Raw genomic sequence first — 21,884 nt, 5'->3', positions numbered from 1 at the left:
ATATATATATATATATATATATATATGTATATATATATATTCATGACATACGATTATACAAGCATACCATGCATATTTAAGTATCTGGGGGCCTAATGTCAGCCATGGAGATTATTTGATTTTCAGTTTTAGGTGGTATTTCTATTACCTTTGACAGTAAATATTATGATTCTATTTTTCGCTTTACATACCAGTACATTTTTATTTGTACTGACATCTCTTTTCCTAGGGACTGCTTTTTGTTTTGTGCGAGCAGGTACAGGCAGAGACTCTAATTGACTCACCTGCTAGGATTCAGGTTCAGCTGTGAGGTTGTAGGCTTCATGTTGTCCTGGGCCTATCTGAGGATGTTAACTTTTGTTGTACAATAGTATAGTCGGGGCCTTGTCCCGACAGTGCTTATGTCACTCATAGAGGCTATTGTGGACACAATATTCTGGGTTTTCTCTCAGTATGTTTCAACCTCCAGCCAACAGAGTTGGCATGTATATATGTGTGTTAGTAGGTATATCTTCGGTTGTGGCCTTGTCAGATAGATAGTACATCTTTATTTTTTTATCTTGTCCATCATTGTTTGTATGGTTTATTCTCTTTCAGGTAATGACCTTCAGGGTCCAGGCTTCACTTTTTAGAGGTTGTGCTTCTCAATCTTTTTATCTCTTACTTTGGTTTAGCCAATATGTTTTATTGGGTAACTCGATCTTATAGGGTATCGAGTGCCAGTTAATCCCCCTATTTCGGGGTGTGACAGTTAAAATCATCATAAACTCATAGAAAAATGCATTAGAAGAGTAGAAAATTAGTAGAGCAATTCTCTTAGATGTATTTGGGATCTCATTTTTTTGTTAATATACCGACAATTGTTCTCTGGTGGACATAGGTTCATTCTAATTTGTATCACGTTAAATATTGTTTTCTTCATTTTTATTGCTTTTAACGTTTTTGTTAACATTTAGTCTGAGTCATGGTTCGGTTTGAGTATGCTTTATGGTTGATGCAAAGCCTAAACTTCCACATCATAAAAGAATGACTTCGGTTTTCTATATTTTCAAATACTTAAAAGTAACAACGAGTTTCATAAAGTTTGAAATTGATAGATTTCGTGAGCGCAACATCTTCAATATTTGAAAGATCCAGATGATTGTGTTCTTATGAAAGGAAGGTCCAATCCATGTTATGGACAAAAAATACCCCGATGTCACATCAAATTCTGGTAAGCAGAAGATTAAATGAGATGCATTGAGTGTAATTCAATTGTCCCTTACACCTAATGTGCTTTGTGAAGTGAGTACAAGTACCGAAGAGATGACCAAACTGTTACAAGAAAGGCTTGAATGGCTTTACCAGGACCATTCGACAAAAACAAGGATGTTGTTACAATAGTGTCTTCACACATTTAAGATGGAGTAAGATACTTTATTGTAAGGCCATATAGATGAGTTCAAACTTGTGATGTACTTATAGACTGCTGGAACTAAAAAAAGGATAAGGAGATGCTTACATGTGCTATACTATTCTCCTTGACTTCAAAGTATCGTGATAATGAGAATTCGATGATGTATAGCAAGAAGCCTGAGCAAGTGCGGCAATCACTTAACTCTTGTGATGTGCAAAAGCATTTTAAAGGAGAGAAAGATGACGAAGCTAGTGAGCTCTTTGTGAGAGATCGTACCAGCCAATAAGGAAGGAGCAAATCAAAGTACAAATCAAATTCTCATGTGAACATAAAGAATGCGGAGTGTTGGGACTATCACAAAAAGGGACACATTAAGCGAGATTGCCCTATGTCAAAGTTTAAAGAGAAGACAAGTGCATCCATTGTTGAGCAAGTACATGATTATGATAATGAATATACACTAACAACATCATGTAATACTGGAGTATATGAGACTGTTAGACTCCAATTTTACTCTACATATGATATTCTGAAGAGATTGGTTCAACATTTATCAGTCAAGTGGAAGAATCGTAATAACCGACAATAATGCAGCTTGTAAAATAGTTGACATTGATTCAGTTTGTTCCCCGCCATGGTGTCTGTCATGTTCTTGATATGAAGAAGCATCTGATCTCCTTGGTATTGTGGATAAATAAGGCTACAAGTACATGAGCAAGGAGGAACTATAAAATTGACTAAAGGGTCTTTTAGTCATGTTGAAGGTCAAGCTGGAGGATGAGCTCTACAAACTAGCAAGAAGCACCATTATTGGTTCTATAAATGCATATATAGTGTAGTTATCTGATGATGACAAGGTAATATTGTGACATATAAGACTAGGTCATACAAGCACATGAAAAATGAAGATGTTGAGTAACCTCAACCTTTTGAATGGTGAAAAGATCAGCACGCTTATATTTTGTGAGCACGTCTTAAGGAAGTAGAATAAGGTCAACTTCAACAATGACAAGCACAAGACGATAGAGATGCCATACTATATTTATTCAATTTTTTTTAGTCTTCTAAGCTTCTATAAAAGGTAGGTAAGAGGTAATTTCTCATATTCATTGATGATTTTTCACAAAAGGTTTGGGTACATTTGTTTAAGGCAAAAGGTGATTCTTTTGAAGCATTTAAAAAATGGAAGGTTTTGGTTGAGAATCAAATGGAGTGAAAAATCAAGTATCTTCACACAGACAATGACATGGAGTTTTGCAGTGAAAAGTTCAATGATTTCTGCAAAGTTCATATGATAACAAGACATAAGATGGTCGGGCACACACCACAAAAGAATGAAGTTTCCTAGAGGATGAAGAGAACTCTTCTTGAGAAGGTTAGTTATATGCCCTTACAGGCTAAAATATCTAAAGTGTTTTTGGCTAAAGCAGTTCATACTAATTCTCATATTGTTAATGCATCTCCAGCTTCACGAATTGACTTGAAGACTCTGAATGAGGTATGATCAGTTGAAGTCTCTAACTATTCATACTTGAAAATATTTGCGTGTCCAGCTTATTATCATGTTAGTGAAGGAAAGCTTGAACCAGTGTCTAGAAGGCCACATTCATAGGATATATAGATGGAGTAAAAGGGTAAAAAAATTGGTGTTTATATGTACTCAAATTTGTAGTTAGTAGATATGTTACCTTTAATTAATCCTCTATTACTTGATCCTCGTAAAGTTACTGTGGAGTTATCAAGAAACGAGAATAATGAGCAAGTAAACCTACCGAATAGAGATTCCCAAGGAAGGAATCGAGAGACTCAAGTTGATGAGTCAAAAGATGAATATCTTGAAGAAATTATTGTCAACAAACCATACACACTTGCAAAGGAAAGGGACAAAAGGTAGGTACAAAAATCAGAATTTCTTATACAGCAACCAAATATGATTATATATGCCTTTGTAGCTGCAGAAGAAGAGATTAAGGATCCCAAGCCCTCCTCGTATATTAAAGAAATTTCTTGCAAGGATGTTGCACAATCGTGGTTAGCCATGATGCAATAGATGAAGTTTCTTCACAAAAATGAAACATGGATCTTAATTGAAAATCCAAAGGGGAAGCAGACAGTTGGATGCAAATAGGTCTACCGTAAGAAAGAGGGTATTCCATGTTCAAGGCAAGATTGGTTGCAAACAGTTTCAGTAATAATGAGGGAACTAGACAATGATATTTTATCTCCGGTCGTGAAACATAGCTCAATTTGTGTGATACTAGCATTCGTTGAACAATTTGGTTTGGATCTTCAACACGTTGAGTCAAAACTATTTTCTTACATGGTGATCTAGAATAGATAATCTATATGTATCTTCTTGAAGATCTCCTAGACGAGGGAAGGAAGATATTATATGCCAACTGAAGAAGTCCTTGTATGATTTGAAGCAATCCCCTAGAAGCGGTACAAGAGGTTTAATGCATTCATGACTATACATGAATTCTCGAGGAGTGCATTTGATAGATGTGTGTATCACAAGAATATTCCTGGTAACACCATGATTTAGTTGTTGTTGTATATTGATGATGTTCTTAATGATGCTAACAACATCATAGATATAACTATTTTGAAGAAACTATTGAGTAATGAATTTTGGGAGCTGCAAAGAAAATCCTTGACATAAAGATTTCAAGAGAAGACAGTGTTGTACATATTTCTCAGACAATGTTGTACATAGACAATGTTCTTGAGAGAGTCAATATTCATATGAGCAAGCCTGCAAGTACACCATTAGCTTCTCATTTCAGATTTAACAGTTACAAATGTCTCAATCTGTGTATGGGGTGGAAAATATGTCAAAAGTTCCTAGGTATGTTATGGTACGCACACGTCTATATATTGCTCAATTCGTAAGTGTTGTAAGCAATTACATGACAAATTTTAGGAAAAAGGCATCGGGAAAATGTCAAGTGGATATTGAGTTATCTTAAAGGAGCTTCTGATGTTGGCTTGACCTTTCGAAAAAGTGAAGGTATTTTAGTTTTTGATTATGTAGTCTTTGACTATGCCGGGAATCTTAAAAAAAGAAGGTCCACAACTAGATACATTTTTACTCTTGTTGGCAGTGGCATTAGTTGGAAATTGACTTTACAGTCAATCATCACGTTGTCTACAATAGAGGCAGAATATATGGAAGAAGTAGAGGATGTGAAAGAAGTTATATGGTTGAAAGGTTTGATGGAGAAATTGGTTTTGATTCAGCTATAATAAACTCTAAGATGTGATAGTCAAAGTGTTATTCATTTGATTAAAAATCAAAAAATTATGAGCTCACCAAAAACATTGATGTCAGATTCCATTCCATTTGAGTAGTCAATGAAGAGACAGCTATCAAGGTCGAAAATGTTATCACAAATGATAAAGTTGTACGCATGTTGACCAAGATAGTCCTGCTTACCAAGTTTGTACACTGGAAGAACGTGGCGGGAGTATTCATCAATTATGCAACTCTTGGAGAAAATATGTTTGGTGGAGCTAGTGTGTTCAACAAAGATTTGATTTTTCTTGTTTCTTACAACAAAATTTCCTAGTAAGCTAGAAGTTTTGGCTAGAGTTATTCATATGCATGCTCAAAATGCAAAATAAAGTGGATATTAAAGAATTGGTTTGGTCCATTGTAGGGTCAAACCCAACGGAAGAACATTTCATGTGCCTATTTACTTGGCTAGGAATTAAATTTGTAGAGCAATCTAAAATTTATAGAAGACAAATTTTGTATTTCTTTGTGCTTAGAGCCCAAGTTTGGCCACCTATAAAAGGATGTTCATTCTTTATTATTGAATTCATACTAAACTGATAGAAAAATACATTAGAAGAGTGGAGAATTAGTTAAGTAATTCTCTTAGATGTATTTGGGATCTCTCCCCTTTCTTTGTTAATATACAAGCAGTTGTTCTTTGATGGACGTAGGATCATTATGATTCAAACCACGTTAAATATTGTTGTTCCTCCTGACTCTTTATTTCAATGTTTCTGCCATCAGTAACTTGTATGCACCTCCCACGTTTTGATCCATTTTTGGACACTGCAGAGTGCGGTCTTAGCTGTAAAATTTTTGCAACAACTATGAAGAATGTTGGAAACTTGAAAATTTTAATATTTCATATGGATTTTTTTAGTAACTATTGATGAGTCCTCAAATTGGACTCATCTAGGGCCTAATTTTAATGCAAATAATGTCCTCGATTGTGTATTTTACCTCGACATATGATAAAAGTTTCTAAGTTTCAACTATTTGAGGATTTGGTAGGAGCATGGACACTTAGGTGCAAAATGAAAGCAAAAACGAAAAAAAAGAGTTGAATATTCAAAGTGCACATTGCCAAGCACATTTGGCGATATGCCGTATAACAGAGTTTCGCATTCTGTTTCAGCAAGTGAGCCTTGAGGGAAGGGATCAAAAATCGACAAAAAGAAGCAGTCCGTGTTTTGTCGAATAGTTTTGCAAAGCAGAGTTATTCCTCCACACGTGACAACACGCATGGATATAAAGGCAAGTCACAAACGGCAAGAAACAAAGAAAGGGCGAGTCGCGGAATCACTGGACGAGTCGCCCAATCACTCGGCGATTCACAACTAACAACGTTGAATAGATCCAGCAGCACTAAATCTTAAGTCTATAAATACTAAAGTCTTTTATTATTTAGATATAGAAATTTAGAGAGTGAAACAATACACACTTAATATTTTATTTTAGGAACTTTGTTCTTAAATTTACTCTCAAGTTTGGAGAGGGTTTTGAGGAAGCTTGAAGAAAGAAGTTTTTCTTCCAATCTTGGAAATGGGTCTTCTCTATTTACCTTCCTTTGCTACTTTTAAGGTTTAATCTCTTATATCCACTTGATTTCTTTATTATTTTAAGTATATTTGATTATTACTTGATGCATCGCTAAAAACTCATTCTTGGGGTGTGATTTAGCAAATATGTGTTTATGGGTCTTGCTTGATAATATGATTAGATGCATTTTAATGGTGATTTCACCTAGTGGTAGTGGCTTAATTTAATGGTTTTGTAATTGCAAATACAAAATCACCCATGTATTTTCGGCTTTCCTGAGAGGGAGGTCACGAAACCAAAACTATTAGACTGATGGCCTAAGGAGTGGGTCGACATGAGGTTCAGCCCGAGAGGGTGAACCCCAATCCCATATCCAAGCATCCTCTATCGAATGGTCACAGTGTGGGTAAGGCATAGGCTGGTTAGTTTAGACGAGTGGGTGTCCTAGAGGAACCCATTTTATATGGGGTAAGTTGCCCGAGAGGGGACTTACTTTCACCTAAAGCTTAGCCTAGCCACTATTGTCTTGTGAATTTTCCTATCAAAACCATGTACCCATTAGTTTGAGTCAACATATATTGTGGTCACACCCTAAGAACTTTCTCCCTTACTTGTTTTCTCCTTTGGTTTTGCTTTTCTACTACTTGTGACAAAACCCTTTTTTTGATATTTGACACTGGTGTCACAAATTAATCTTGGTTTGTTTTAATTCTCAAAAATTTCTTAAACTATCACTATCTAAAACAGAATTCTAAGTAGCTAAAACTTTCACTACCGCTCCCTTGGGACACAACCCTAATCCTTGGTTGGGTTACTTTACTAGCTTCGATTCGTAGACACTCAAACTGTAGGTTAGTGTCGTTGATCACGAAATATAAAAAGATATAAATATTGAAGCATCAAAATGGCGTCGTTGCCAGGGAGTAGTGTCACGTGAAAATGTACTTACTTATAGTTTTAGTTTTTTGTAGTGTAGTTTCTACTAATTTTACTTTTAGCTTTGTTTTTTTTGGGTGTTTGTGTGTGCAGGTTCTCTAAGCATGACAGAAGGATTGGGTATCAAGTCAGTTGAGGCAGATCAAGAAGTCGAGAGTAACTACATAATAGCTACACTGGTATCTCAACTAAACGACTTGACCACCAAAATACTTGAGGTGAAAAACTAGTACAATCGTAAAGGGAATTATATACCTCCCACCGCAAGGAAAAGTTCTAGAGAAAATGAGAAAAGTCATTTTGAGGACATGCTTCAAATCATTCTCCAAAAGATCTCCGGTCAAGATTGAGTGTTGGATGAAATGAATAATAGTATTGAAGCGCTAAATCAGCTAATCGGATCTCACTCTAGATCAATTCAGCACATAATATAACTCTTGATGTTTGTCATGCCTCAGCTCCACCCAAACGACAAATTGGGGTTACCTAGTGATACTAGGCCTAACTCCAACATAATTGAGTGAGGCAGGATCTATGTCGACCCACGACGTTTAATAAGGCATTTTTTGGGGGGCAACCCAAAAACCTTTGTTATCTTTTATTTTTGTATTGGAAAAATAATGATGATGATGTTGCAGGTTGAGGCGCCTATTATTTTTGTATTGGAAAAATAATAATGATGATGTTGCAGGTTGACGTGCCAAAGGTGACCTTAAGGAATTGCAGGAAATAATATGTTTAGTTGGCGAATCGCCAAGCCACTTGGTGCACTGCATTCTAGCAGCCAACTGACCATAAATGTTCCCCAAGTTTGACCCTGTAAACATCGGCGAAATAGAGAATTTATTAGCGAATCTCCAACAGTGTTGGCGATAGCGATGGAGATCACTGTAGGATTTCTTCTCGAACTAAAGATTCTAATTCATTGAGTAGATGGGTGCACCCATTGGCGAAACACAAGTTAGGTTGGTGAACTTCACTATGGTCACTGACTGAACTTCACTATGAGCTAGTGACTTACAGTTGTTTGCATTTGAGGACAAACGCTCGTACTTGTGGTGGAGTGAGTCCTACCTTGTAGTTTTGACAGGTTTGTTGATTCTTAATGCGTATTTTATGTGTTTTGATATATGTTTGAGTTGTTTGTTTTAATTGTGTTTTAAAATTATTTTCGCAAATGTCTGAGCTTATGGTTATCTTTTGAGTTCTAATTTCATAATAATTTTGACCCTTCCAAAAAAAATTCACTTTTTAAAATTTCGCCACCTTTTGTTTTGAAAGTGGTTGTTCTTGTACAAATTTAAGTCTCGGCTTCGATCAATACCGATGACCTGAAAAGTGATCTAAATCAAACAAACATGAATGTGCAGCTACAACGAGACCAAGTGAAGTTACATAGGCAATATGTGAACTCCTTGCATCTCGTTGTTATTAGCCAATTATCGGATTGATTCTTTTGCAATAACCATTGCACACTAGTGAAAGTGTGTTGTCTTGTTTAATTTAAGTGTCACTGCCTTGTGCGATGATCTTACTTTGAAATAAACCTAGAATATGTCCGGATAGTCTAATTGATTTAGAAAGGTATCATCTTGACATGATCTTAGGCAATTCTCAAGAGAGTGAGCTAACTTTGACATATACCTCTTTTGTGGCCTACCCATGAGTGTGTGAAATTCTTTTGAACACTCTTTGAGTCTTACTTCTTCCTTGGAAAAACCTTGATGAAACCTAAACCTTATATAGTCCACTACCTATAATCCTTTTTGAGATTTGATATAAGTAAATAGCCAACACACTCCAAAAGCCTAAGTTGGGGGTGTGGTAAGAAGGGAAAGAAGAGGTCAATAAGTGCAACAGAAGTTCACAAACCCATGGTATTGCAGAGAATTAGAAGCCCTATATATAAGAAAAAAAAGAAAGAGAAAAAGAAAGAAAAAGAAAAAGAAAAGAAAAGTCGTGAAATAAAAACACGAAATAAAAAGAAATCGGGTTTCAAAAGCAATTAATGAAGGAAATAAAAGATGACCTAGAAGAATTTGACTAAGAATTAAGAAAGGAAGATAGTGGATAGCTTAAGGAAATCACATATTATTGGAGAAAAGTTATTAAGCTCAAATGACCATGTCTTCGCACTCAGCCCCGTTACAAGCCTTCGAAAGACCTTTTTGATCTTGAGTCAACCGAACCAAAGGTCAATTAGAAAATAAGGGCAAACCTATGGGTGAAAACATGCATTGTGTTCCTCTTTATGAAGGCGAGCGTTGCATCAGATTCCTGATCCTATGTTGATAAATCTACGTGTACGAAAACGGAATCATTCTTTATATGAGGGCATGCAGATACTTTTATTGAGCTTTAACTTGCATTAGTAGCAAGTATTGTAAACTCAAGAATCTTTGGTAATGGAGTGTCACAACTTGAATCTTTGTGTATGCAATTGAGATATGCATGAGTAGTTTGAGTTACATTCATGATTGATTCTTGTGAAGCACTATTTGAGACATCCTATTTGAACTGCTGAAAATGAGTTTTTACTTGGGGACAAGCAAAAGTTTAAGTTGAGGGTGTTGATAAGTCCTCAAATTGGACTCATCTAGGGTCTTATTTAAATGTAATAGTGTCCTAGATTGTGTATTTTACCTTGATATCTGATAAAAATCTCCAAGTTTTAGGTATTTGAGGATTCGGTAGGATCATGGACACTTAGGCGCAAAACGAAAGAAAAGAGATGAAGATTCAAAGTGCGCATCGCCAAGCATATTTGGCGATACGTCATATAACAAAGTTCCGCCATCTGTTACAACAAGTGAGTCTTGAGGGAAGTGAATCAAAAGGCGACGAAAATAAGCACTCAACGTTTCGCGAAGCAGAGTTATTCCTCCCAAGGTTACAGCATGCGTGGATATAAAGGCAAGGAAAAACGGCAACAAACCAGAGAAAGGGCGAGTGGCCGAATCACTCGGCGATTCATAACTAAAGACGTCGAATGGATACTGAACTCTTTTTATTTAGATATAGAAATTAGAGAGTGAAACAATATACACTTAATATTTTATTTTAGAAACTTTGTTTTTAAATTTTCTCTCAAGTTTGGAGAGGGTTTTGATGAAGCTTGCAGAATGAAGTTCTTCTTCCAATCGTGGAAGTGGGTCTTCTCTATTTACCTTCCTTTGCTACTTTTAAGGTTTAGTATCTTATAACTACTTGATTTCTTTTGATCATTTTAAGTATATTTGATTATTACTTGATGCATCGCTAAAAACCCATTCTTGGGGTGTGATTTAGCAAATATGTGTTGATATTATTATTGGGTCTTGCTTGCTGATTGGATTAGATGCATTTTAATGGTGATTTAACCTAGTGGTTGTGGTTTAATTTAATGGGTTTGTAGTTGCAAATACAAAACCACCCATGTATTTTCGGCGTTCCTGAGAGGGAGGTCACGAAACCAAAACTACTAGACTGATGGCCTAAGGAGTGGGTCGACATGAGGTTCAGCCCGAGAGGGTGAACCCTAATCCCATATCCAAGCACCCTCTATCGAATGGTCACCGTGTGGGTAAGGCATAGGCTGGTTAGTTTAGACGAGTGGGTGTCCGAGAGGAACCCATTTTATATGGGGTAAGTTGCCTGAGAGGGAACTTACTTTCGCCTAAAGCTTAGCCTAGTCACTATTGTCTTGTGAATTTTCCTATCAAAAGCATGTACCCATTAGTTTGAGTCAACATATATTGCAGTCACACCGTAAGAACTTTCTCCCTTACTTGTTTTCTCCTTTGTTTTTGCTATTCAACTACTTGTGACAACCCTTTTTTTGATATTGACACTTTGGTGTCACAAAAATTAAACTTGGTTTGTTTTAATACTCGAAAATGTCTTAAACTATCACTATTTAAAACGAAATTCTAAGTAGCTACAACTTTCACTACCGCTCCCTTGGGACACGACCCCAACCCTTGGTTGGGTTACTTTACTAGCTTCGATTCGTAGACACTCAAACTGTAGGTTAGTATCGTTGATCACAAAATATAAAAAGATAAACATATTGAGACATCAACTATGAAGGCTGACAGAAACTTGGGCATATCATATTCCACCAAGAAAAGCTTGTCCAACATGAAAGATAGCAGTACAAGTTGTCTAATATCAAGAGTAAAAGTCAAGACATACTACACAGATCAATAATACATTCATTAAGTGCAAAAATAAGTATAGTACATTCAGCACCCACTAGCTAAATTATGGATCTATCCATCATTGATAGCAGCTCTAAGCTTTCAATCACATTGAGTAGCCTTAAGATATCTTCACAAAAAAATATATGCAGTTGGAATTGTGCAGTCATGTGTTAGAACATCATTCTTTTACTGCTTGATATGAAAAAAAAATCTTTAGTTATATGCTAAACGTAGAGCAAAAACTACTATTTTCACCTATTATGAGAACATAAATCTACTATTTCAAGAATCTCCTTCCCTTATAAAGGTGCTATGCAAAATCAACACAAAATCCTTCCTCCATCATTAGAACATAAACATCCTCATACTTGCATGCTAATAGCATTGCAACCAAACAAACAAGATTGAGCTTCTTTCTAATAATACCTTACCTCTCCAAGAACCGGTCTATCAAATTAATAGTCAGGAACATCTCTTTCTCGAGCTCAAACTTGTGATGTACCAAATGATCGGAATGAGCAAGTATTTTAATTGTCATACTCTTAACAAATTTATTAACTTACCATAGGGAACAAATACTATATCTCAATTAGTCAGTCTATTAAAATAAATTGCGTTCTCTCGTTAATGTCAACATGTTGTGCCATATAGTTTGCATAAGCACAACCATAAATTCGAATAAAATGGACAATTATTAATCATTTACAAAATACATTGAAGATATTCAGCTCATTATATAGATGGAAAATACCAAACAAAATTGATAACCACAAAAAATATGATATCTATATACTCAATAATTTACTGATCATATTATATGAAATCGTTGAACCTTTATGGATATTAGACATGGCAAAAAGTTTTCTTTAGTTACACACTAATGTTTGTATCTACATTCATTCAGTACTTAATGAGGTTTCATTTAAGCAACAACAGATTTAGAGTACTAGGTATGTGATATCTTATAAATACGTTTTCATTATTAGGTTTAAAGAATGTAGAGTGTATGTTTACCTTACACTTACACTTACCTCAGAGGTAGAGACGTATTCCCGATAGTCCTATTATTCAATCCTTTCAAATAAATCTTTTTCACATTTCCAAATTTGTTGTTGCTTAAATGGAACCTTTTACAATACTAAATGGATGTAGATACAAAACATTAGTGTGTTGACTAAGCAAAACATTTTTGGCATGTCTAATACCCACAAAAGTTAATCATATTTTCCGTATTTCTCAAAATTGTTTGGTAGTTTCCATCTACGTCTAGAGTATAATTTAACTGAATCGAATTAGAATTCAGTATTATGAGTTGAATGTCTTCATTATATGTTGTAAATGATTAAATCATTGTCCATAATATTCAGGCTTATAATAGACTATATGACACAACAAGTTGACATCAGCTAGAGAATTCAATCTATCGTAATAGACTAACTAATTGAGGTATAGTAATTGTTATACCTCCGCTAAGTTAATAGATTTGTTCAAAGTATGACATTTAATACTTCATCATTCTAATCAACTGGTTTATCAAAAGTTTGAGCTCGATCATAGAACAGACATTTTTTATCATTAATTTGATAGACTGATTTTTGGAGAAGCAAGGTATTGTCAGAAGGCATAATACATAAATCTGCCCTTTAACTTGGCTTCAAATTACATTTATCCCTTCAACTTTGGGTGTGCACAAATAGACACTTAAACTTATATAAAGTTGAAAAAATAGACACACATGGCATTTTTTGTCCTACGTGTATTGTGCCATGTAGGACTCATGTGTTTGTTTATTTAAAAGTTGGATCGTTAAAGTGTCTGTTTGTGCATTATGAAAGTTGGAGGTCAAAGTTAAAATTTGAAGCTAAGTTTAGGGTTTAATATATGTATTATGTCTTGTTAGAAAGAAGCCCTATCTTATTGATTTGGTTGAAATGCTATTAGCATGCAAGTATGAGAAAGTTTATGTTCCATCGGAGGAGGAAAGATTTGGTGTTGATTCCGGTAAAGCCTTTGTTAGGATCGAATCCACACACACACTTGATGAATGAAGAACACAAAAACTTTCAAGAGAGAGAGATGAAAGATCTAGAGAGAGAGAGAGAAAACCAATATTTCGTGGTAACACCCCGTGGGTAAACTTCCACGGCGATGGGCTATATATTAATAATTCATATTATATTTAGTTACAGAGAATAAATGGAGAATAAATAGTACAACCAAAAATTTGGGTCGGGGCGAGAACATTAATATATAACAGTACATCAAATATTGATCAGGCTCCACAACCTAACAGCCTTTATAAAATAAAAAAAAAGATTTCAAAATGGTAGATTTTATATTCTCTAATAGTTGCAAATGGTATATCTTGCTCCATGTTTAGCATATAATTACAGATTAAAAAAAATCATATCAAGCAATAAAAAATAATGCTCAAACACATGACTACAGTTTAATATGTCAGTTTCAACTGCATATGTTAAGGTTTATACTTTAGACGTGGGTTCTAAAAGTACTATATTCTTACAAACAACAAATATATTATTGATCTATATAGTATTTATTAAATTTTACTCTTGATTTTAGAGTAATTATCAATCTTGCTCTTCTTATTTTGTTACTTATTTCGAAATCGATTTTGGTTTATCACTAGAAGGCAGCAACAACATACTAACAGGGGCAAATAGAAAGTATAACATATCAAAAATTGATAACGCAACAAAGTGTGAACCTGCTCATTTTCTGATGCAAACTCAACAATAGAAGACTATTGTTAACATTTTTCAAGCTCAAAGGAGTGGTGTAACTATGAAATTACGGAAAATTAATATTTGAGATGTTGAAATTTGATAGTACTAGGATATATATATTGTGAGTATCAACCTTGCACTTGGAGTAGTATCCGACATATATCGATTGATATTTTTTGAAAGAGTTCGAACAATATAAGTTTATTAAATGTTGTTAATATTATTAATTGATATTTATCTAAGAATCGAAATAGGACCAAACCAAATGAAGAAATAAAAAATCAAACCTAATTGAACAAGTAGCTCAAACAAATTCACATACCCACAAACCCAAAAAAATAAAACCTTTTTATACTGGAATCAATAGAAATCAAAAGCAATTGAAATTTAACAAAGTTTATGAAAAAATTTTAAGTAAAAAACAAAAATACAAAAATCAAAGAGATAAATCATAGGATAATTATACGTAAGAATTGACGGCACTTTATTAAAAGAGACTAAATCGAAAAGAAAACTCACCTGAGATGACTTCAAGAATAATCTGCTTCTCAGCGAAACAATGAAAGAGAAACCTAGCTTTAGTCTATGAAAAATTCTGAAATAAAAAACAAAAACACAAAAATCAAAGCGATTAATCATAAGATAATCATATGTAAGAATCGACCGCACTTGTTAAAAGAGACTAAATCAAAAAGAAAACTCACCAGAGATGACTTCAAGAATAATCTGCTTCTCAGCGGAACAACAAAAGAGAAAACCTAGTTTTAGTTTGGAGAAAAGCAAAGAGGCGCAACTTAAACTTATTGAAAAGGAAAATAAAAAAATTGGTAACTTCTATAATTTTTTTATAGAAACAAAAAGACCATGATTTTTTGTGACGGAAAATTGGGAAAAAAAAGCCTAACTCATCGGTGGCCCCTAAACTTGGCAGCAATTTTCACTTAGACTCTTTAACTAGGTTTTTTTCATTTTAGACGCCTCATATCAGATTTCGTTGTGTCATTCTGACACTTTTTTCAATAGCACATGTTGACTTCAAGTGCGTCTTAACCAAGCGCATCCACGTGGATTGGATGCCCAATTATATCATGCCAACTCATTAAAAGTCTATTATATTAAAAAGAAAAAATAAGAATTAAAATACATGACAAAGTAACCAATGAATAAATGACATGTAGTCTTTTTATCCATAAAAATTAAATAAAATACTTGTCAAATTTAAAGAAAAATGCAAACCCCCACAACTTCCCCAGTCATCTTCCTAAATCATCTTCCCCATTCATCTTCGCCATTGTATTGCTCCATTTTTATTATTTTTAAGCTTTATTTTTTTTTGTCATAAATCCACACCCACACAATCTATTCTATCATATTCCTTCATTTTCATTATCTTTTCTATCACACGCACAACCACATAACCATCTTCACCATTTTATTCCTCTTTTTCATTATTTTTTTTTCTGTCATAATCCCCATTCGTTGCACCCTCCCTTCTGTTTCTTCATTTAATTTAGGCTAAAAGGTGCAAATCTATAACAATAATGGTTCATATTTTTAAGATTGCGGACTTTTTTCTTTAATTTTGTGATATTTGTAGTTTAATTAGGGCTCAAGATTAGTGACACTAACATTTACATAGTAAAAATTAAATTTTTTTGGCTCCTATTTTAGGATTATTTTGGGTGAACTTTACATGATTTAGGGTATTGTTGATATGGTTCGATTTATTATTTCTTTTTGGGTCTATATGTGTTTTGTAGTGTGAAATTAAAATTGAAATTGAAATTGAAATTATTATAACAAAAGATTTAGGATTTAACCTCCATTGAAGTACTTTAAACTTTGAAAAATAATGGAAGAGATAGTGGGTATAAAATGAGAAAGAAGAACAGAAAAAATAAAGTAAAATAGACTAAACAAGTCCCTCACGCGTCACTAGCGAGTGTATAACACTCACTTTGCCATGTCAGCTGAAAGTGTCAAAATGACACAACGAAATCTGACATGAGGTGTCTAAAATAAACAAAATCTAGTTAAAATGTCTAAGTGATAATTGCTATCAAGTTTAAGGCCGGATGAGTTAGCCCAAAAAAAACTCTATTTTATCCCACAATTGCATTAGTTATTACTATTAAATTAAGTACATTTAGCAATAACAAAAAAATATTGTTGCCAAATATTTTCTAAGATAGCAACAAATTAATTAAAATTATTGTTAAAATTGGGCAACACGATCATGATTGCTGCAAAAACACTGTTGTGATTTTATTATATATATTATTAATAATAACATAATATAGCAACAATAAAAAGGAACAAAAAGGACATGTTACGCAAAAACAATTCAATCTTTGCCTTCTAGAGAATTGATTATTTTTTTAATCGTAGTTCATATTCATGTTCTGAAAATACTTTATTCTCAATTATTAATTTGTCAATTTAATCAATAAAGGTTATCCAATCATCAAGAAATAAGTTTTAAAAGACAACATGTGTAACCTAAAGCTCCATTTACTGAATAGGAACATAATTGAGCCAATTTGTTATTATGGAGGATATTCTTTTATCATATTTTTAATATAACTAGAAAGGAATATTGTTAGACCAACAACCAAACATATGGTATTTTTATTCTTTTTTTAATAATTCAAAAAAAATCACTAGTAAAGGCTCCCATTGGGAGAAGCAGAAATTGTTGAGTGAGCGATCCGGCCTCTAGCCCTTCAATGATGAATTTGTCTTCAAAAAAACCCCAACCTCGGTAGAAAACGAACGGCGGCGTGAAGTTGATGAGCAGGGAAATCCCCAATCTCCCAGTATCAATATTTCGGCTGCTCAAGCCGGTACAGATACAGAAGTGGCTACAACGGAGCAGCTTACTCCTGAGATGGATTTACCGATTGAACTAGATTTACCCGCCCTTTTCACCTTTTTTCTGAATTATGGAATTGAAGTTATCTAAAAAATGAACTGACAAAGCTCTGTTCACGGAGATTGATGTAGTTTCCGTCAAATATATCTATAAGCATTTTAAAATTATTTATGAATTTGATAAATATTAAAGTGCTTAAAAGGCAAAAATCATAAGGTAATTATTTCAATTTGTACTTTATCCGTTCAACAATAATTATCCACTATACTAAAAATAGTGTCCAACAATACTTATTCAGTTTAGCGAATCAAGATATAATTTACCTTTTGTATCTATTTTAACTTTGCTTAAATACTCCATTATTTATAACTAATATGTTTCCCAAAACATTAAGTTTAACAAAGTTAAAAGGATAAAATAGTACTAATATTACTCCTATTATTTATTGTTTTTAAGAGATGTGTCAAGTCAATTATAGATAACTATCGTTGGACAGAGCGAGTATATATTTTTACATTATAAGACTTTAAATTGATCACTATTATATTATTATACTGTAAATAATTTTTCTAATTCTCAAAACAAAATTTTCTAACTTCTTTCTCAATCTGCATTTACCTTCTTTTTCTTTTTTTTTTTGCTTTACAAGGATACGTTTAAATTTACATACGGTGTACATAATAGGTGTTTATACATAGTTTTACAATCTATATACCTTATACATAATTACCCAATACAAACACACACATTAATGTTTAAATAATGTATTTACACATTAATGTTTAAATAATGTATTTACTCTGTATAAGTATGTGTTTGTTTTAGGAAAATTACGTAACCAATCAAATATAACTACTAATATTTATGGAAAAATTAAAGAGAAAATTCATAAGATCCATCTGAATTTGACAGCAAAACTTACTTTAGGTACTTAATGTTACGGATAATTATTTACCCCCTTAATCTCTTTTCAAGTGAATTTAATATCACCCTAAAATTATAAGTATAACTTACATCAATCTCATATTATAAAGAGTAAATTATATCTTATCCCTATTCTTTTTCTAATTACAATAATCCCTTAAAATGTGTCCCTTCTTGATACATAAGTCACATCCGGATACATAAAAGTCACCATTTGAATATATGAAATTTAATACAAGAAGAATCTTTTGGTTAATCTAAAAAGGGAATAAAACCTAAAAATCTAATTAAATCCCAAAAATTATGCTTACGTTTTTTCTTACTCTCAATCATAGAGGAAAATCCAGAAAGAAGAATTTCAAAATTTTAAAATTTCAAATTGCTCCCAATGGACACCCAAAATCCTACGTCTTGTCTTCAAGATTCATCTTTTCTGGTGAGAATCCAATCTATTTTATCCCAGCTAAACCCTTTTCCTCTTTTTTCTCAAAATGGGGTCATTTTCTTGAAATTTGAGATGATATTTTGAGTAGTGATTGATGTGAAATTTTTTGTTAATCAACCTCCTTTTGTGTTTTTTATTTTTATCTGTTAAAAGATTAGATTGTTAGTTCGAATCTTGGATCTTTATCTGAATTTGAGATTCAAAGGTTGATATGTTTAGTGTTGTGGAGAAAATTAACGGAAGTTTTTGATCTTAAGTTAGTCATTGCAAATGAATACGAGATCGATGAGTTGAAGAAAAATTTGGAGATCTAATACATCATTGACGTGAAGAAACAAGTCGAAGCCCCCTTAGCTCTATTATGTATTGATACAACAAACAAAAAGGCTGAAGAGATGTATAGCTTTAATTGATCATTCATACCTTTTATAATATTATGCAATCATTTTTTGAATTTCTTTTTGAGATGGATAGATTTATTAATATATTACTGTTTATATATCTTGTTTAAATTGATAAGTGTTGCATCTCTACTAGATACATTAAATAAGAAATTATTGTACATAAGATGTTAGACTTGAGATCGATACATACTGTTTGGTAATTGTTATGTACTAGATACGTTTAGTATAAAATTTAATTTACGTATCATGCTTAAAATAATTGTACATGGCACATTATTATTTATGTAACTTATGTTGTTTGAGAGCAGAATCCATATGTATCAGAATTTTGTATATGAAAAGACTGATACATGATGATGATACATTTTATAGAATTTTTGTATCAAGTATCAATATCAATTAAGTTTATGTATCAAAATTAATATTTGAACACGATACGTTGTGCATGTAATAATTGTACTGTATCATAATGTTGAAACGAAGATAGTATACATTACTTTAAGAAACAAAACAAACGAGATAAATTAAAAATTTAAACCTATATGTATCAGAAAAGATGAACCACCAAAAAAAAGTCAATTATTTAATCAACGGATCTTTCTCAGACTAATTGGGTAAGCCCGATACTGAAAGATCGAACCAATGGAATGAAGTGTATCAAGACCGCCATTAGAAACTTCAGGAACAATTTCAAATGCACTTCAAGATGAACATTTCTTCATTAGCAACGTTTTTCACCCCTCTTCCAGTAAAGAGATCGGGAATAACACATTCAATAATTTTTTAAGATGAAAAAAATAAAAAAAAATTAAAAGAAATTGAAAATTGATGTGATGAAAAGAAATTTACCTCTTGAATAAATTAAAAATCATTTATTAGAAAGAGAAAATATTTGAAATTCAAAAATGGATTAATGTAGGTAACTGTAGAGAGATTTGTGGCTTAAAAAAGGAAAGAAAATCATGAATATGAAATTTCAAATTAATGTATCAGGAAAAGTGAATAATGGGAGCAAAAGAAGGAATTTTTGATATTATTAAAAATGATAGGGAAAATAAGAAAATATGATAATTAATGGTGTGTAGTTAAGTAATTTTTTCCAAATTATAATATCACTCTCACATTGACAAGTGTATTACATACGCTCCAAGTCTTTGATACGTCATGGCTATGTCATTGCAACATCGGTTCCACATATAACATTATTTAAATTTTGATTTTTTAATTTCTTTTTGTTTCTTTTTAACAAATCTAGTAAGAAATTTATTTTAGAAAAAAATCAGCGCTTGTTCCTCAACTGTCACAATTTCAATTGATTAAAAAACTACTCAGTCACAATTGCAATTGAACAAAACTCAGTCACATTAATCCATGATCTCAAAACTATTCTCACAATCTCACAAAAAACACATTCAATTTTGATGACATTTTCAAAACAACAAATAATAAATGAAAATTTAATTTGAGATGAAGAAATTGTAGATTTTTCATTAACAAAAGCTTCAAACTTCATCACATTCAAACTCTGTCATAAATAATAATTTAGAAGCAAAAATAATTATTGATTTTTCTATTTTTTCCGCTTTCATCACACCCTTTTACTAATTCAAAGAAAATGGGGAGGGGGAGGGGGGTGTTTCAAAGAAAAAGAAAGAAGTTGGAAAGTTATTCGAAGAAGAAAAAGAAAAAGGCGAGGCAAGTGGTGATTAAGGCGGCTAGTCCGAAGAGAAAGAGAAAGGGTCACAATGGGCGTTCAAAGAGGAGATATAAGGTCGGGATGGGGGTTTCAAAAAAGGAAAAGAGGTTTGGGGGGGGGGGTCAAGAAGAAGAAAGAAGTGGTGCAAGTGGGGTTGAGGGCGGAAGGGGTGGTGGGGTGTAAAGAAGATGAAGGAAAGAAAGATTACTGGCTAAAAAAAATAGGGCCCAGTTAGTCTTTTCTATGCGTAGTGACTTTTTTGACTTGCCACGTCAGCTATTCGGGTGTGAAAGATGTTAAAAGTGGTATTTAAATGCCCATATTGTTTAAGTGTTAAAGTAAGTTTTGTTGCCAAGTTTAGGGGGGGGGGGGTTATATATATATTCCCAAAATTAAATGACAAATTTGGTGTACCACAAACATGAATTATTTTGAGCGAATTATATATCAAAAGACTCAAAACATCGAGATAATTTCATATCTAAAATTTGAAACTATTTAAAGGTGATTTTGAGTTGGTCGAGATTGATAGTTAGTGTATATTGTATACTTTATGTATAGTTGTGTTATATTCAGTTTATTAAAAAAAGTTTATCATAATGTATAGTAAGTGTATAGCTCATATATAAGTAAACTATATTGTATATTCAATATATACTTTTTATGATTTTTGAGATTATTATGTAAATAAAAACGATTGTATATTTGAAACTATTACAATTGCATTACACTCAAACTCGGCAATAATGAAATAAAGTAAATACAGTGAAACCTCATTAAATTAGTATAAATGGAATCATGAAATATTGTACTAATTATTTAATCAATAAATTATTAATTTAAATAGTGTTTTGAGAAGGTTAATTTTAATTACATCAAAATTATTACATCTTACTAATTTATGTATTCATATTTGTTGAATTTATATTAAAAGAAATTATTATGTATAGATTTTAATGAATTCATCAAAATCATTGTATCTTGCTAAAAACATTTAATCTATGATAGTGAGAGAATAAACTGTATAAACAACATACGAAATTTCTTGAAATCATATTTAAAAATGACTTCTCATAAAATGTGTCACAAAATCAACAATATGAGATCAAATACGTGAGTACAAAAGAGATCACTCCACATATACTTAGAAAATTTTCCGTTCGTGACAACATCAAAACTTTTGGATGCACTACAAATATTAGAGACGAGCTTCAACTAGATTTAAATTTTAATAAAAACACAGAACTTTATTCCACTAAATTGTTTTAAATATACTTATACTTCTAAAAAATTTATTAAGTTATAATATTAATGAGACCATATATATATATAAGGATCTTTTGAAAATATTTTATCTTATTATCTTATCGAAATAAGACATTTATTTCATTAACCCAATTCGAAAATGAAGGAAAATATTATATTAATTTATCGAGTATTAATGAAGTAAATGAAAAAAAAAAACTC

The 21,884-nt window shown here is 32.6% G+C and overlaps 1 long non-coding RNA gene across 2 annotated transcripts in view; it reads right to left on the bottom strand.

Annotated features, from left to right (window-relative positions):
• Positions 1-15,340, bottom strand: part of LOC107028411 — an 18,982-nt gene extending 3,642 nt beyond the window's left edge. The window contains exons 1-2 of one of the 2 annotated variants that reach the window (XR_001457867.2): positions 14,781-15,340; positions 14,596-14,671 (exon numbers count right to left, since the gene is read on the bottom strand). This is a non-coding gene — a long non-coding RNA (uncharacterized LOC107028411). The remainder of the gene's footprint in view (positions 1-14,595; positions 14,672-14,780) is intronic. The other variant, XR_001457903.2, reaches the window with a different exon arrangement.
• Between the last annotated feature and the right edge of the window lie 6,544 nt (positions 15,341-21,884).

Source organism: Solanum pennellii, chromosome 1 (genome assembly GCF_001406875.1).
Source record: "Solanum pennellii chromosome 1, SPENNV200".
NCBI lineage: Eukaryota > Viridiplantae > Streptophyta > Magnoliopsida > Solanales > Solanaceae > Solanum > Solanum pennellii.
This window is presented reverse-complemented; position numbering and strand designations above follow the sequence as displayed.